Raw genomic sequence first — 19,228 nt, 5'->3', positions numbered from 1 at the left:
AACAGAGCCTTTTTGGTGGGAAACCGGATTTGAAAAAATAATCACCTTAGAAAATTTCCAAGTAGAATACATAAATGCCACGGTGGCTTATCTTCAACTGAGTATTAAAACTCAACTATTCAACCCCGTTTCCCGCTTAACTTTATTTTTTTTTCTTTTTTTAAATCCTTTTCCTTTTTTTCGTTTTTTCTCTCCTTTTGGCCTTTTCTATTGGGCTTCTCCAACTTTCTGTTCCAGTTCTCTGCCATCGGAAGTGGTACTTTCCTCCATCAATACCGATGGTCTAATTGTTTTCATTCTTCGAGTTTCTCAATCCCTTACACTCAAAAACTCGGATTTAGGACCTTCTCTAAAAATTTATACTTTTTCCTCCTACCTTTGTCCAAATTTTTCATTTCACCTTTAGAAGGAACTTTTAAACCTTTTAAACCAGGACAGCAGGGTTAGAAAGAAACAACCCTCGGGTCGCCCGATTCACAGTCCTTAACGCTTTACCTATTTAAGGGCTTACCGGAAGGAGACGGGGTATTAACCCTTTAAAATAAATAAAAAACATAAGCTTTAAAGTAAGCTGAAAAAAAAAATGTCTTTTATAATAATCATTCTTTATAAATTAGAATTTATAAGTTAAATTTCTTCAAAACCGGGCTTGGGGAAAAAATCTGATCCTATTTTTCGGATTTAATAAAAAAAATGATACCACCAAAATTTTTACTTTGATGGGAAAAAGTCATTCGTAATTTTATACCCAAAACTTGTTTGATGCATTTTTTGGGATATCATTGCGCCCATATTCATGGATTTTTCTTTCACACAAAGGTTAAATTGGGAGATAAGATTGGTAATTTTTTGACCTTACGATTTTTTGTTCAAATCTGAATTAATATTTTCAGAAATGGTCTGTTTGAATGTTAAGCATACGGTTTCCTGGCCCCTTTAAAATTAAAAAAAAAACGGAAACAATATTTCACACCGTACGACGGAAAAGTTGTTATCTCGGCGAAGAGATGCATGAAAATTCGAGAATAATATTTCGATTTTCTTTCAAAAGGGCGTTGAATTTTTTAATTTAAATATTTTAAATTTACGTTAAAAATTTTATATTCAATTAATTGACTGACCTATCTTCCCTTTCACTTATGGTGTTACAGTGCAATCTGGTTCAATTTTTGAGATTTCATATTGGGATCCAAACCTGCCCTGCAACCCCCTCCCCTTATTGAAGTTTTTTTTTGTCTGGTAAAAATATGGGATACTTTAAAAAAAAAACGCCACACCCACACCGCCATGGCCTCGCACATATTTAGTGTGTTCTGTATGGCTGCCTTTTCCATTTTATTATCCAAAATTGCCGCCCGAATGCTAACCGAAGACCTGCCGTGCGACATGGCTTTAATTTTAATTTTTTCACAAGTTTTTCTTAAAAAAAAGACTTAAAAACTTTTTTTAGAAAATTAAAGGACTGTTATGTAAAAGACCCCGGGCCCCTGGTTTTCTTTAAAGTTTAAAGGGAACTTTTAATTCATATTTTACTTTAAAAACTGTTAGTTATTTTTACCCTAATAAGAATTAAGAATTTTTAAATATTGGGCCTTGGCATTTTGTGGTTTTATAAAAAAGCTTTCGATATTTTAAAAAAAAATTTTTTTTATGGATTAAATTTAAAAAGCACAGTGTGTTTGGAAAAATTGCAAAAAGGGTAATTTAAAATTTATTTCCCGACAAAGTAAATCCTTTTTAAAAAAAAATTCAGGGTTTCTAAAACCAAATTTTTACAAGTGAAAACAGGTTTTCCCGTCAAGGTAAAAACCCCTTCACCCATTTTTTTTTTCTGTCTTCTCTGAATTTGATTTCTTGTAGAACATTATTTCAAATACGTATTTTAATTGTTTAGATTTACTTTCCCAGTCCTATTAAAAAATGTACTAAGTGATGATATAGTTAAGAGGTTTTTTACTTTTAATTTTTTTTTTTAATTTGCTTTTGCTGTTGATACTGAGTGTAATTTTTTGGGCAGAATTTCTGCATCTGATTTTCCCAATTAGCAATGATGCTATGTCTACTTATTTGCGGAAAGTTATGGAAACTTCAAGTAAATACAGCCAAAACTAAAGTGGTTTGATTTTTTTTTCAAAAGGGAAATGTTGAAATACTAGGAAAATAAAAACTTCTTTTTACTTTAAACGTTGCCATACACCACTTGAATAATTGTTGAAGAGATTTTTAGCCTACTTAAAGGTGTTAAAAGTTTAAATAAATTATGGATAAAGTATCAAAAAACTACTAAACCGGTGTGTGACCTGCTGCCTGAAAACAGGTTTCAAAAAAACCAAATTTTCGCAAAAGATTTAACAGTTACAATTTTTTTGATTCCTTTGGTCACCTTTTTTGATATGGTTAGAATTTGGGGGGTTTTAGGAAACATTGATATTTTTTAAAAGAAAAATTTCAGTTAAAAAAATTTTTTAACCTTTAAGAAGTCAAAAAGCCAAACCCAAGGGACACTTTGGCAAAAACCCCACGAGTTAAAACCAGTTTGTAAAATAGTTAAAATACCAAATTGTATTTCTTTGTATTTTTTAAACCCCAAAAAATTGTTGAATACTTTGGATTGACGTTTGGCCGAATTTAAACAATTTGTAAAATGCATTTCCCAACAAAATAACATTTTTTGTGTAAACGAGCAAAAATTTTAACTGATTAGGTTAGCAATTTACCAAAGGTGTTCAAAAATACTCAAAACAGAAGTTAACAAAAAATTTTAAAGTTTCATTAGCCGAACCCATCATGATTCAAATTCAGCATAAACCAGGGGTTTATAATATCGGTTTTTCAATTTAGGAATAAAATAAGCTCCGCCCATTTTCCCCCCCAATTACATTATTGTAAAAATTATTATCTATTTCCCCGCTCATTTTCGGTATTTAAACCGTCAACGACAAGTAAAGCGGCTGTATTTTCCGTTTATCATACTTTTTAGGTGTTTAAAGTTACTAAACATAAATTCACTTGCTGATTGCCACCCAAATCAACACCAGCGGACTTTAAATGAAATTTAATGGGGCATAAAGTTTTAAAACCCCCCCCATTGTTAGACATCCAAACCATTTATCCTGGAAAAAGAAACTTAAAAAAAAAAAAAAAAACAAAAAACACCAGGTTTTACATACTGTCTAAGGTTAAATATTTTTTCAAGGGGAATTGAAAAAACTATTTTTTTTTGAAAAAGAACATATTCAACACAAAATAAATTTTTACTGATTATATTCCAATTTGCATAGGAATGGAGTAATTTTACAGTTAAGCTTTGGTTACCTTACCACTTTTCACCAATTTTCAAGTCAACATTGAAATAAAGAAGATTTTGATACGAACTAATTACTAATTTACAGGACCAAATTCTTGGCTGGTTGTCTTTCCTAGTAGTAACTATTCTATTAGTAACCTTAATTTCTGAGGCGTAATGACTTGACAAAGAAAAAACTAGTTACATATATTTTCCCATTTTTTTCCCATTTTTTTTTTCATTTAAGTAAAAATTTGTGTTAAAGAGGTCCAAAAATTGTATGTATTTTGATTATTAATTTTATTTGTTATACCCTTGTTTTTTTATCTTTTTAAGAAACCCATTCATTTTAAAAAACAAATAATTTTTTCTGTTTTTGTTTTTCATGACTAAAAGTAGTTCTTTTTTTTTTTTGTTTATTTTTTGGCCCAGCAAATTTCTAGACAAAAATCTGGGTTTAACAGCAATTTGAAGAAATGTATACAATTTTTTAAGGGGGGTGCTTTTTGTTTTCAGAAAAATGCATTTTAAAAGACCTTAACCAAACCCCAGCTTACAAAAATTTTTAACAATAAAAGGCAAAAATAACATCCAAAAAATAAACCCCAAAAATCCCCCTTTCCCAAAATTGAAAGGTAAACGGGGGGGTTTCCCAGGATACACTTAAATTTTTTTAATAACAAAAAAAGGGAAAAATTTCACAAGTTTTGGTTTTATAAAAAAACGGAAAAATTAAATGGGGAAAAAACCCCTTTTGCTTTGTTTCGTGGTTTTTTAAAAATTTGGGGTTCAAAAATAGGGAGTTTTTTTTAAAATCCATCATAGCCCTTTTTAAAAAAGAAGGACGGGGTTTTATTGTTCAATTCTCTTTTTTTCGGGGGTTGCCAAAAGTCCCTTTTCAATGTATTGCTTTTCAAAACAAATTTGTTTGAAGGAAAAAATTTAAATATTTTTGGAGGTTTATTCCCCCCGTGGCTCCCCAAAACCCTTTTTTAAATTAAACTTAAAAAATTTTGGAAAAGTATATATGGGGAAACATTTCCAAATTTTTAATTTCACCAAACTTTTTTTTTTTGGGATAATTATTATGCCCCTTTTATCAGTATAAAAAAACGTTGTTACATTTTTTACATTATATTTTAAACACCAATTTTTGCATTACTTTGAATATCCTGTTCTAGAATACGTTTTAACAAAATCAAAGGATGTTCAAAGTCAAGATTTTGATGTAACCAGTTTCTATATATAATTTGAAATATTTTTTGCACCGAGCAAGAGTTACCTCTCTTTTATTATTTCTGATTTCGTGAAATTGGCTCCGCCTATCAATTTTCGTTCTATTTCCGTGATAATTCCATATATGGAAGTTGCAAAATCGTTTACAAATGTTAATCGCGTTAGAATGTAAAAGGAAAGTGTGGTGTTGTAAAACCTGAGTGTGTCAAGTTGATGCCAGTTACATTCTCAACGTCATTGATGCACAGAATTAAACGTAATCGTGTACGTTCTTATCGTTTACATTTCTAAATGTCGCAAATTTGAAGTTATACATTTACTAAATAGAGTTTGCAATTTATCTAAGTTGCATGTTAACAGTTTCATTTTATCAAATCGAGATAATCAAAATGCTTAATACCAGTGCAGTATGTAACTCTCGGATCGACAATTAGATTTTTACTAATCTGTTTAGTAGAACCGAAGTATGCATTGTCAAGTGTCAAAGGCTGGATTTTTGGCAACGAATAGCCTCTATAAGTGTTATGGTATTTGGGGAGCTTGGTACTCTTCCAATTGATTGTGTCATAAAATGTAGACTCCTAAATTTTTGGTGCAAAATCATTAATTCGAAACCTGATAAAGTATGTAATATTATGTACAAACTAATGTTTGAATTGGACCGTCAAAACGTATATCACTCCCCATGGATAGCTTATGTTAAAAAATCATTGCAAGAGCTTGGTTTTGCTGAATACTGGATAAATCAATCCGTGTTATCACCTTCTTATTTTAAAAATATTGTCAAATCTAGCATCAAAGACCAATATGTTCAAATGTGGCATGAACAGGTGCTTAACTCTAGCAAATGTATCACTTACAGAATTTTTAAATCCTCATTTGAGTTAGAACCCTATTTTAAACTTTTACCTAGAAATCTAGCCTTATGTATGGAACAGAATTAATGCATTTATTCCATCTTGCTTTATGATATCGGAACTTACATTATGCTTGCTTCTATACTTCTTTATGACAATGAAAACCTGCGTTTTGCTGAATTCAATCATGCCTTATGATTACTGAATGCACTTTCATGTAATTGCAACCTTGTGTGTTCCCTACTAAACCATCAAACTCACATATTTTAATATGCTATATGTTGAATTGCATCTTTTTTTAAAGGACAACGTATTATGTTTGGTGTTTAAGATAACATTCTTTATAACTATATGTAACATGGTAGTTGTATCTTTAATTTGCCCTATTAAATCTGCACTTATATTGTCGACATTATGTTCAAATTAAACTATTCATTTTGATCAATAATTGGCTGATTTGATGTGTCTTAGCATTCATATGTTTCAATATATTCACTGATTACAATATATATTGCAAAACATGATCACTGCGCATCGACAACGAAGATGACAACGATAGCTATATTATAGTCGCATGTGACAGTACGCACTAAGCAGTTGGCAGTAGGCATAATGCGAGTTGAAATAATTTGTGTTCATATTATGACAGCAGGTGTCGCTTTGTCGGTAGATCCCGTTATTTTCCGGACGATCCCGTATTTTGGCACGTGGAGTAAACAAAGTTACGTCCACTTTATATAGGGGCGTATACAGAACAGTGTTAGTTGGGGACTGACATGTAAATTTACTAAAAAACAAGAGAACACGATGCGATAGACAAAAAGTGCGTGTTTTTGAAGATTCCGCCAGCATGTGGAAAAAAGTTATATATGTCTCTAATAACTCATCCTACAAGTGGCAACTCACCTCTTATACAATTGTTTACACTTTTTGAGCGTGTGTGATAAGTGAAATTGAGTTTTATCAAACTTAAGGTGGCACGAAGGTGACATGTGTGTGTGTGTGTTTTTATTTATCTCGTGCGCACGAGATACTGTGTCGTGGCCACGGGTTACTTAGTCGTGGCCACGAGATAGTTAAGTCGTGGGAACGAGATACTATGTTGTGGCCACGAGATACTAAATCGTGGCTACGAGGTAATTAAGTCGTGGGAACGAGATAACTTAGTCGTGGCCACGAGTTACTAAGTCGTGGCCACGAGATAAATAAGACGTTGGAACAAGTTACTATGTCGTGGCTACGAGAAAGTTTAGTCGTGGCCACGAAAAAGTTCAGTCGTGCGAACGAGATAAATAACCAATCAAATTACACTATTTATATAAGTTTTCCTAACAAGGATGCCCCTACTTCATTTGTCCGTAAAAGTGCCATTTATACAAGTTATTGATTGGTCAAAGATTTAGCGTCATTGTGACCCTGATTTCTGACCAAATTGCCTAAAAATTATTAGGTGTCATCTACTGATCTTTTTAGGTTATATAAACTACGGCTTATTCTTTCTAAATCATTCATCAGACAAGGATTTTGCATGAAGTGTCATGTTTATCTGACCTGTGACCTCAAACATCCTTATAGGATATCTACTGTCCATGGGCAATGTCCCTTCCCAATAAAATAAACCAGGACTAAGTCCCTCTCAAGTTATGGTATAAACAATGTTAACAGGCATTTGTACGTACAAAATGACCAATTCTATCATAGCTATCATAGAATTGTCCCAACAAAGGGCTATAACTAAAGAGATAAATAAAAACACACACATGTCACTTAGTAACTCGTGGCCACGACTTAGTACAGTACAATCTTGATTTTTTTTTGTAAAATAAAATAAATATAATTTGGTTTCACACAAACACTGTGCTTTAAATACTTTACACTGTAATTGGGCAGTATGAATATTCATGTATAGTGTTATTACAAATATATATATGGAAGTTTCTTTTATTAAAGACAGGCAAAACTTTACTTGACCCGTAATAAGGAAAGCAGATTCCTATACATTATGTGTATGTGTTTTTATTTAAATAAAACATATTTAGTAAGAATTTTATAGATTTCAATAATTTTCTGTGATAAAAATATATAACTGAAAGATGTGCATAGTATATCTTTAAGCACAAATGTATGTGAATGTGGTGGTGTGCGCGGGATGTCTGATCTATAATCAAACACACATTTGCCCAACATTTGTAATTGACTATGCACATGTCACAAAATAAACAACTTCCTTCTTTCCTTATTATACATGTATATTGTAATGTGTTACATATCTATTCGCCACTATAAGTGACTGAGACATTTATTAAGTTAAAAGGCCAATTAATAAGTTTTGCTTTTCAAGTCATTAGATGAAGACCTTTGCAATCTTAGGCAGGTGCTTAACAACTGGATGACAGCATTATATGTTTTGATAAGGGAGTACACTATGACCACTATTGCATGAAACTTACACGTATATATTCCATCCCAGCTCATCAACGTTTCTTTGGGGGTAGGTGCAGCCCTTAAGCCAAGGCCAGAATCCGCCACTGTACGTATAACTGCCCCATTAATATATTGAATAACTGATTACGAGCATATTTTTTCTATTAGACTGTATACATATACATGTATTAAATTATATTGCATAATCCTTACTACTTGTATTTATATTCTTTCCACTGCAATTTATGTATTAAGCGCTTAGTACGTATTTACGTATAACCGTGATGGCCCTAACGGTATTCCGTAATATATACATGTACGGAAAATTCCGATGATAGGCGAATCATGGAAAAAATCCGTTGATATCGATAACAGAGTTCTCGCCCCTTAACAGTTCACAAATCACTAGACATTGTTTAAATTGTTTATCAAAATGTAAGATGATCAAACATAATCCACAAAGCCTCAGACACCGAGCTTTATTAAGCATAAACACTGAATAATGGATATAAGCGAAAGCTAATAGTAATCACGCCATGCGAGCTGTAAATCAAATAAGTCCCATTTTAACAAAATCCATCAGGGAACAAAAAATAGTCAATTTTAAATGACTTCTACATAAAAGTAATACAAAAAGAACTAAACCGTAAATGGTTTGTATAGAGCATGAAGAAAGGTAGCTTATACATAAAGGTATAAGACGTTAACATTTTAGTATTCCAAATGGCTTGTTCCAGTTTAATAGTTATCACTCAATGAAAGAATTGGTCACTACGAAATGTTTGAATGAAATAATGAAAAATGGAATCCAGAATAATGCAACGTTTAAATATCATAAAGCAAGATGGAATCAATCATAATGCAAGTTCTAATGTCATGTAGCAAGATGGAAATAAGCATAATGCAAGTTCCAATGTCATCAAGCAAGATGGAATTAAGCATAACACAAGTTCCAATGTCATCAAGCAAGATAGAATAAATGCATTAATTCTGTTCCATACATAATGCTGAAATACAGGTCAACTGATATCAAAGTTAAAATATATACTTTGTACTGTGCATTTAGTAGAAATTTTAATGTTGTATCTCTCATTACAAAAAGAAGGTCACTGGGTAAAACTCTATAGGCCAATTTAAAATTGTGCTAAAGTCCAGGGTGTCGTTTTTCAAAGTTTTAGCTCGGTTTACAAATAATTAGGTCATTCAAAATCAGGGCCAACAAAAGTCAGTTCAATTCTAAAGTCTAAATTTTATAGATAATACCACAGAGTCGCTATCCCTGGAAAAGGGGCTTTTTATCACAGGGATGTATTTAAAAAAAACTTGGTAGATGGTCTAGATTGCGGTTTCAATGGATAAGAGTTCGCCACATAATTGGCATACATTCAATACATTCATTTTTTTTAAGATTAGATATGAATTTGACTATACAAAATGTATTTAATGAAGTGAACTAAAATCTATTATCATGATTGAGTGATACATGTGCAAACAAATTTAATGAAAAATATTTAACTCCAACCTTTTTGATGATGTACATTTTAACATTTTTAAGTGGTGATAACACCCTTTTATTTTATGCTTTTCAGTGGATTACTGATTTATCCGTGAAAATTATATTTGGTAATTTCACAGTGAAAATTATCAAAATATAATTTCACTCTTTTCAATGACGAAACTACTTTTTTAAGATTTTCCCCATGTGGTACCTCAATTTTATTTTTGCTGACAATTCTGACAATGTCAGGCTGTTTAAAGCAAAAGCAAAACTGAAATTGATAAATAACTTAAATGTCAAAAGTAATAAAAAGAAGAAAACTTACTTCTATTCATTCAAATTCATGAAATTCCAATCACCAAATTTCGTCTTTTTTGTTTCATTTTGACAGTCTCAAAAATACATTCCTTCCCCATGCAAAACTGCTCTTGATGACATTTGGGCATATTAAAGTATCCTACGAGCAATAACTGCCGTATGCTTTATGAAAAATTGAAAGCATTGACAGCCATAGCCTGGAACCCCGTTGTATCGATCTATTTACCCATAAATCACAACTGCAGTCAAAAAATTTAAATTTCCCTGAATCTTTATTTTGTATCATTTATTTTGATTCTTTTGTCAAAAATATTACATGACAAACATCACTGATATATAGTTTTTAGCTTTGGAATAAACGGTTATTTACAGATATGTCAAACAGGTTAAAGAATTAGGTCACGCCATTATATCGATGCATTGTGAGAATCGCTCAGTTAGTCAAAGTTTTGGAAGTCTGACCCATCTTTATGCTAGATTTTTCAGTCAATTAGAATCAAAGATGTCTGTTTTAAAATGTCAGCATGAATTTAGGAACTTTCAACAGGCAGTAAATGTGTTTTTAATAAGAACACACTAATTAAAAGTCTATTTATTATCTACAAAGTCTGACGGTACTGGAAACATGTTTTTGACCACTTTTACGGCACAAAACAAATGCGAAAGATTTTCGTGACACTGTTGTAAATGTTAGCAATCAGTTGCTAGTGCATTTTGCAAAAAAATCGAAAGATTTGTAAATAGATCGATACAATGAATAGCACGATACAATGGGGTTCCACTATAACTCGAAGAATAAGTTAAATCAACCCAGCGTTCTTGAGCAGGTTTCCAAGTTTTCCATTTTCCTAGCTCCTTTTCTGAATGTTTTCACATCTGTCAACACTTATTTTTTGTCTGTTACAATCCTCAAATAAGTTTTCTTTCTTTTAAAAATGTGTATGACTAACAAATCCAAATTATATCCCACTGAATCTTACACAATTATTTTCCTCCCATGAAATACACAACTTTAAAAAATGGCTGCCGCTTACAATTTACAAAGCCAGGTCTAATATAAATTCGCACTAAGTAACAGAAATATGGATGGATGGTTGGACTTTTTCTCCTACAAGAATTGTTTGTTTTTATTATCAAAACAAGCGATCATTCATATTTTTTTAATAAAATTAATAAATATAACCGTCATTTAATGTTGATTGGCGGACTTTTTTTTCAGCTCAAGACTTCTTTTTTTAATGAGAAATTCCGAATAAATGGGGCTCTCAATGGGGGAAACAGTTTTAATATTAACGTTAAAATTATGGAAATTTCGTTTTAACTTGTTTTTTAAGCATAAAATAAAAAGAAAATTTGTCTGTTTGTTGTGTAAGATGTAATTTTATTTCATCTCGTGAACTTTAAAAACAGTATTCTCACTCGTGGCTTCGCCACTCGTGAGAATACTGTTTTTAAAGCCCACTCGATGAAATAAAATTTCATCTTACACACAAACAAACAAATATCCTCTATATCAATATCTAAACACAAAGGAGGGACCCCTTTACACACGCCAAACCCTATATATCCGTTATCATCGCACCCGAATGAATAGGTCCGTTTAAAGTAAGTTGCACAAGAACAATACATAAAATTGTATGTCGATGTCCAAATAAAAAAACTAACTGTAGAATCTATAATTATTTTAAAAAAACATGGAACTTACTAAGTAGATTTATATAATATAATGAAAATATGGTATAGGTTAAATTTTACTTACGCACAGTAAAATCGCTCATGTTGTCGAAGCTCAAGCATGTTGTAACGGAGGTACCGTTTTTGTCTGGCGGCGCATTTGCACAAAACTTCCATAGTCCAAAATAACCATACCTAGTTACATCTTGCACGGTTAAAGATAAATAAAACCAATATGGAATTGCTACGCCTATAATATTTGAGATTAAAGCTAATCCTAAAAGAGTGAGTCCTATTTTGTCAAATAACATTTTTGCCTCGTTTTAAATCACTTAAATGTTTAAGAGAGCAAAAGACGTCGTATCCCAACGACCAACTAGATCTATACAGGATCTGTCAGTGCGCGTACACAACTTGATTAGTCCATGTTGAGATTAAAGGTAAATAGGGTTATCAAACAAAAACGATATTGTATCTTTGTACTATTTACAATATTAACAAATTAAGTTGTTTTTTTCATGTAAATTAAATTGAAAGTAGAATCTAAATCATTTTATAAATAAATGTGAAAGCTGTGTTTGTCTAAAAAACGTTTGACGATCACCATTCCTCCTGCATCCCCTAAAGTAATGGTAGTAAGTGACGTCATTAACTTTATTTTCGAAAAAAAACGCACCTACTGAGTTACGCCCAAACTTCTCCAAATCCCTCCAGAGGCGTGCACGTCGCGGAGAAGGCAAACAGCAGGTCAAGGTCAAGTCATCTCAAGTACCAGAGGTGATTGGTTGACCTGTCCTGACTAACTCTGGAGGGTGGCGCTAACAAGAGCCGTTTTATGTCAACCGCCTGTTTGCAGCCGTCACGGAACTTGATGCTTTTCCAGTATTGTCTTTTCTCCATCGAACAAAGTACATGACTTAGGAAGATCGGCATGAAAAAGACGTCCCTGATGAGACTTCTAGAGTGGACCGGCATGGACGCTGAGACCTCGGACATATGGAATTTCCGGCGCCGAGCTAAAATAAACTTAAATGAAGAAGAAGAAAAAACGCCCAACCTCCGCACACCGGTTACGCTACGGCCAGTAACCACTGCCTTCACACAAATCACGTGATGATGGTCTTACCACATGATTGTGTAAAAATATACGCCAATGAAATCGTTGAAAAAATGTTTTAATGTTTCTGTAATTAACAGCGACATTTAAACTTAAACTCTGGTCTATGATTGAAAAAAAAATCATTTTTGTAAAACGTAGAGACGAACTTAATGATTACTTGAATGATTTCTCTTTCGAGAGGGGCCATTGTTGTGATGGCACAATCTTCTACGCAGTGATCTCCGCTTACAGGATTAGCGTAACCGGTGCGAGGAGTTTCTTTATCCTGTAAGGGGAGATCACTGCGTAGGAGATTAAGTTACGCCATGTCGCACAGGTCTTCGTACATTCGCATTTTCGGATAATAAAATAAAGGCGACCATACAACACACTAAATATGTGCGAGCGTGCGTGTGTGTGCGTGCTTTTTTAAAGTATCCATATTTTTACAGAAAAAAAAAGACTTCACGGGGAGGGGGTGCAGGGTCAGGTGGATCCCATATGAATCTCAAAATTGATCCAGATGTGCACTGTAACACCATAAGTGAAAGGGAAGATAGGTCAGTCACATTGAATTGTAAGTTTTCAACTATTTAAATATTTATGTAAAATTCAACGCCCTTTTGAAGAAAATCGAAATCTTATTCTACTCTCCAGCTCATATTCCTCTATAGTTATCCATTTTGGTATCGAATTTTTATGCAGTCTTCGCCGAGATATATAGAAGAAAATGAGGTTTACAATTTTACCACCAAACGATACTTAACATTCAAACAAAACCCTTACTGAAACATTAATTCAGACTTGAACAAGGAATTGTCGGTCAAAATTTCATCTGAGCTCCATATGTGCTGAAGAAATCTATGGGTGCATGATATCAAAAAACCATCAACATAATTACAATGACTTCCATAAAGTAATCTATGTTTTATTCATTTGTGTATCATTTTGTTATTAAATCCGAAATAGACAGATTGCGAGAATAACATCATCAATAAAGAATGAGATTAAAGACATTTATCAGCTTACTTAAAGCTATTATGGAAAGTCCAAGTTTTATTTATTTTAAAGGTATACGTCCGTCCGGTAAGCTTAAATAGGTAAAGCGTTAGACTGTGAATCGTGCGACCCGGGTTCGTTTCTATCTACCTCTGCCTTGGTTAAGGTTTAAGTTCCATGCGAAAGTGAAATGAAAAATGGACAAAGCTAGGAGAGACAAGTAATAATTGGATAGAGAAGTCTTAATCCGATTTTGATAATATTGAGAAAGTCGAAGATGAAACATTAGAGCGACAACGCGCTGTTTGGCGTTTTGTCGTGTTGTCACTAGCGAGAAGACGAAAAGGCGATTACGATATAGGTTGCGTTTTCGTTTTCGATCGACAACGCAACGCGCAATGTACCAAATCAGCCACCATAAAATATATTGTTTATAGCGATGATGCTGACTGTAAATATTTTACTTCATAATCAAAAAGAATCGAACTTAAGAAAACGCAGACAGGCTCGAATTGATTATTGTTAAAATAAATTTTATGTTGTGTTGATAAAACGTTTGAGATGAAAAGGAAAATCGCACCACTGAATTTTGATGAAGATACTCATGATAACCTATTATGTCATCGAATGCTTTATTATTACATCACTTAATGTATTGCCTTATTACTGCAAACTATATTGTCTGATTTTTACCATGCATGTACAGTGTATTGTGTGATGAGCGAAAACGTAAAAATGCGTTCATTGAACGCCGCCTTTCCTTGTTGATCTTGTTTTTCATATTCTTTGCGCGCCAAGGCAAAATCTCGTCGTGTTCTTTTTTCGCCGGGACTGAAGGAAATAAGTAAAAAACACAAAGGACTGGAGCGTTTTAGTCACACTACACGGAAACAATAACAACAACAAATCATATAGAACACCGCATAAATATTACGTGTGTTTTTCATTAACTAAAATATTTCAGCATAAGAGACTGGCGGAATTTATGTGTATTCTGTTATTTTTTAATATTCTTGTCAATATTAAATACACCTAAAAAACAACCACAACAACTAAAATTAACACAAAATATGTTGTTGTATTTCAGCACTACATGACAGCTGTCGGTGTCATCATATTTGTCTTACTGTTTTCTGAACGTTGACATGTATATGTTTATCTTTTATTCATAAACATTTTTAATTCTTTTAAGGGACCATCTTGTTTGTCTCTGGTCTGGCTACCTTGCTTCAGAGCACTTTGGGTGTTAGACTACCAATAGTTCAAGGAGGGACTGTTACTTTCGTTATACCAACTATAGCAATTCTCCTACAACCGCAATGGGAGTGTGAGTTTGTAACAGCTAGGAACCAGTATGGGCCAAATCTAAATTTAACTCAACTTGGGTTGCCGGAAATAGGAAGTGAAAAACACCGTGAAATGTGGATGTTGCGGATACGTGAAATACAAGGAGCTATAATTGTGGCCTCGTTGTTCCAAGTGCTTACAGGAGTCAGTGGTATACTTACGTACATGTTGAAATATATAGGCCCTCTTTGCATTGTGCCAATCATAACATTAACAGGTATTTCACTTTTTCCCGCCGGATCCAAGATGGCGTCTGGTCATTGGTGGATTGCCTTACTTACAATGTTCCTCATTACTATATTTAGCCAATATATGAAACGAGTTGAAATCCCCTGTTTCTGCACAAAAGATAAAATTGCATTTTTCTCGCTGTTCCCGGTTTTGCTTGGAGTTATGACGTCGTTTATAGTGTGTATAATTTTGACGGCAACAGATGTACTTCCGGCTGATAAAACCAAATGGGGATATATGGCACGAACTGACACAGGTATGCATGTACTGACTGAAGCTAAATGGTTTCGTTTTCCTTATATAGGACAATGGGGTTTACCAAAGGTCAGCATGGTTGGTGTATTTGGAATGCTCGCTGGCGTAATAGCTGCCATGATCGAATCAATTGGTAATTATTACGCATGCGCAAGACTTGCAGGTGCTCCTCCTCCGCCATTACATGCGGTGAACAGAGGAGTTTTCACAGAAGGTGTAGCATGCGTTCTTGCAGGGATTTGGGGATCTGGAAACGGAACAACCTCTTATGCTGAAAACATAGGCGTTATTGGTACAGTGTGGCAATACCACGTGACATTGACGTCATTTTCGGCATCATTTCCAAGACAAATGTTGCTCGATTCGGAAAAGAAAACAGCCGTAAATATTTTATTTCTGTACCAATTTCTTTGGGATATGCACCAGTCTACGGGGAAAAATATAAGCTTTCCATAGAATATTGGATCTTCGTCAGTATATAAGCTGTTTTATCAAACACTTTGCCTAACCTTGGAAGTTGCTTGTATTAGAGCGGGCTTCAGTTGCAAGCTATTTCGTTTTCTGGCGTAATCTGGTCTACGCCATAATTAAAAAGTAAGGTTTACATCAACTGGGAGTACGGAAGGCAAAACTCTACCTAAATATGTTCATATTTTTATTATGAATGACATAAATCTTACATTTTACTTCAATTGTCAAATCTGGCACCAGTTTCAAGTCGAAAAAAAACGACTACAGTTTAAAGCCGATTTTAGAATCCGTTGCAAATGCGAAGCAACATGCCTACCGTTCTCTTTCTACAATTTAGTTTTTCATTGTTGATCTTTCACAGAGAGATTATGAAAAAACTGATTGTTCCTTAAAGCAACAACACTTACTTGTATCGCAATAGTGCACGTCAAATCACGTAGATTTAGTCCTGTCGGAAAATAATGTTTGGTTTCGTTTTGAAGATGTTTAAAGTATTGCTCATCTTTTCCTATGTAGTTAAATGTGTTTTATTCTATTTTCACAATGGCGAAATTGATAAGAAATATATGTGCTCTCAGTGAGAGAAAGAGTTAATATAAAAACACTTTTGTATGATATGGAAAGGGTTACACTTTAACACGAGTGTTGTTAAGCTAAAGGTATTTTTTCAGTTTATTCTGACAAACACTGACACTCGTGAATGTGACGAACAGGTTCTTCTGTCCTCAAAAGAGAGACTTTTAAAAGGTATATATTTTTTCTGGAATTGTTGTATAATAAAGTTCTATAGAGTTTGATAAACTAAAACACAATTTGAACTTGGAACTTTGCCTTGTAAATCTGATAGAATTGTTACTTAGTTGCATTGCTTATAATTCTCTATTTATCAAAAAGACCCAAAATAGCCATGAATAAGAACGAGAATGGACGCCATGTGGAGTAAACAAAGTAGAAAATAGTTAACAGATAAATGATTTTACAAACCAACATCAATCGATCAAAATCAAATTTCTTGAAACAAAACATTCAACAAGACGGAAATAACAAAGATTATCAATAATTATATAAATATTTACATTAACATCTGTAATAGCAACATCGGCAAGATCTATGACTGGGGTCCATATGCCACTGATGCGTCCATTGAATAATTGATAGCTAACATAAGCTTAGTAAAATTACGATTACATTTGAAGAGTAATTTCAATTCTTATCCTTCAACTGTCAAATGACTTACTTCTTTATTTACATATCAGATAATTCACTTATTTAGTATATGCGTCACGTTTATCATGTTTTAGATTTTAATGTGCGATCCTTTTTTAATCTTAAAATGCTACAAAAAGCGTGTTTAGGACATTTGCAGGTCATGCCGCGTGCAATAATCCATGCATTTACAGCCAATGGCCACATCGATAAGAAATAGTCCCAAATAGCCCTATCGTTTTTATTCAGTTGAAAGAGACATTATTGTTAAAAAAGTTCTACTCGATTTAAATGTTTTCAAACCACAAATATTCCGTTCCCTTCCTCTCTTTACAATGTATATTGGTGAGCTCTCTGATAAAGCTGAGTTGACTGATATAATTAACTAAATTTGTCAGATATGCAGTTCATCAACAGAAATAAATGCAATTATAAAATAGATAGTGTTTAATAGTGTTCTTAAGTTAACGGAGTTATATCCAGTTCACGAAAACGGTTACCGTGGGTATGAAAACTTGATATAAAAATATTTTTTATCAACGAGTGCCACTGTGTTAAAAAGCTTAATCTATCATACTAAAAGATTGCTACAGGTTCTTTAAATTTATACAAAGGCTCTTTACAAAAGAATAACATTTGACTTTAAAATTGCCGCGTCGAGGCGTAACCCTTTTTACAGCATACAAATCGAAGTGATCCGGAATGTGCACGTTCATTGGACAGGCTAGCTAAGTCAATCAGAGCCTGAAACATTTTCAATTTTGCCGTTTTATGGGAAATTTAGGGTTTCTGTTTTCTATTCCATGTTTAGTATTGCTACATGACACAAATAAATGTTTCATAATCATTACCGTGAAAGAACAATGATTAAAGAGTAAATCAATTTCTTTACAAATACTGCAGTACAGACAACAATTTTACTACTTTTAAAATCACTTCAATATCGCAGCGAGGAAAAAATTATTTAAATATTCATTTGTGTTTATGTAAATTGTATAGAAAATAAAAAGTTTTTCATGGTTAACATAATTATAGAAAAGAGAACGGTAGGCATGTTGCTTCGCATTTGCAACGGATTCTAAAATCGGCTTTAAACTGTAGTCCTTTTTTTTTCGACTTGGAACTGGTGCCAGATTTGACAATTGAAGAAAAATGTAAGATTTATGTCATTCATAATAAAAAAATGAACATATTTAGGTAGAGTTTTGCCTTCCGTACTCCCGGTTGATGTAAACCTGACTTTTTAATCATGGCGAAGACCAGATAACGCCAGAAAACGAAATAGCTTGCAACTGAAGCCCGCTCTAAAACAAGCAACTTCCAAGGTTAGGCAAAGTGTTTGATAAAACGGCTTATATACTGACGAAGATCCAATATTCTATGGAAAGCTTATATTTTTCCCCGTAGACTGGTGCATATCCCAAAGAAATTGGTACAGAAATAAAATATTTACGGCTATTTTCTTTTCCGAATCGAGCAACATTTGTCTTGGAAATGATGCCGAAAATGACGTCAATGTCACGTGGTATTGCCACACTGTGGTATAACAAATGTAGGCAGTAGACGTGTAGTCCAAATCGGCGGGCTTATGATGCTAGTCCTTGGTTGTTTTGGAAAGTTTGCGGCACTGTTTACTTTAATTCCAACACCTGTAATCGGAGGAATGTTTATGATAACTTTCGGTATGGTGACGGCTGTAGGGTTATCAAATCTACAGTATATTGATCTTAACTCACCACGAAACCTATTTATTCTAGGAGTTTCTTTATTCTTCGGTCTTAGTCTTCCAATGTGGATTACAGAGCATGACGTCATCGATACCGGAAATGACATCATAGATCAATTATTATCCGTCCTTTTGAGTACCAGTATGTTTGTTGGAGGACTCATTGGTTTTGTGCTGGATAATACTATTCCTGGAATTGAGAGGAAAGGGGAATTAACTCGTGGAGACAAACGTCGTCTTCGGTAAAGTCCGGCTCGTCACAATCAAATTATGATCCGTATAATTTCCCTTATATTCAACCTTATCTGGACAAAATTAAACTATTTAACTATGTCCCAGTGTGTCCAAGGTTTTTAGCCAAACCTGTAATCGTGAATAGCTTTTCAAACGAAGCTATGGAATAAAATAAGCTATGGAGTAAGTTCTTTGTAACGTGCTTGTTTTTCCTCTTTTTGCAATGGTATAGATATGTTTTGTTTTTTAGACTTTAAGTTTTATTATTATACGGTGTAACCAGGTAGGCGGTGTAAATGGGAGCACATTCACGAGTCTCTGTTCATGGTTAACAAGAGCCATGTCAACATGGCCATCCCCCGCCGCC

General features: G+C 33.5%; 1 pseudogene; it reads left to right on the top strand.

The window, feature by feature from the left end:
* The first annotated feature begins 12,893 nt into the window (after positions 1 to 12,893).
* Positions 12,894 to 19,149, top strand: LOC132731802 (solute carrier family 23 member 2-like; annotated as a pseudogene).
* Positions 19,150 to 19,228: the final 79 nt, after the last annotated feature.

Source organism: Ruditapes philippinarum, unplaced genomic scaffold, assembly GCF_026571515.1.
Source record: "Ruditapes philippinarum isolate M1 unplaced genomic scaffold, ASM2657151v2 ctg6004_1_1_1_1, whole genome shotgun sequence".
NCBI lineage: Eukaryota > Metazoa > Mollusca > Bivalvia > Venerida > Veneridae > Ruditapes > Ruditapes philippinarum.
Note: the sequence above shows the minus strand (reverse complement) of the source record. Positions and strands in the feature narration are given on the sequence as shown.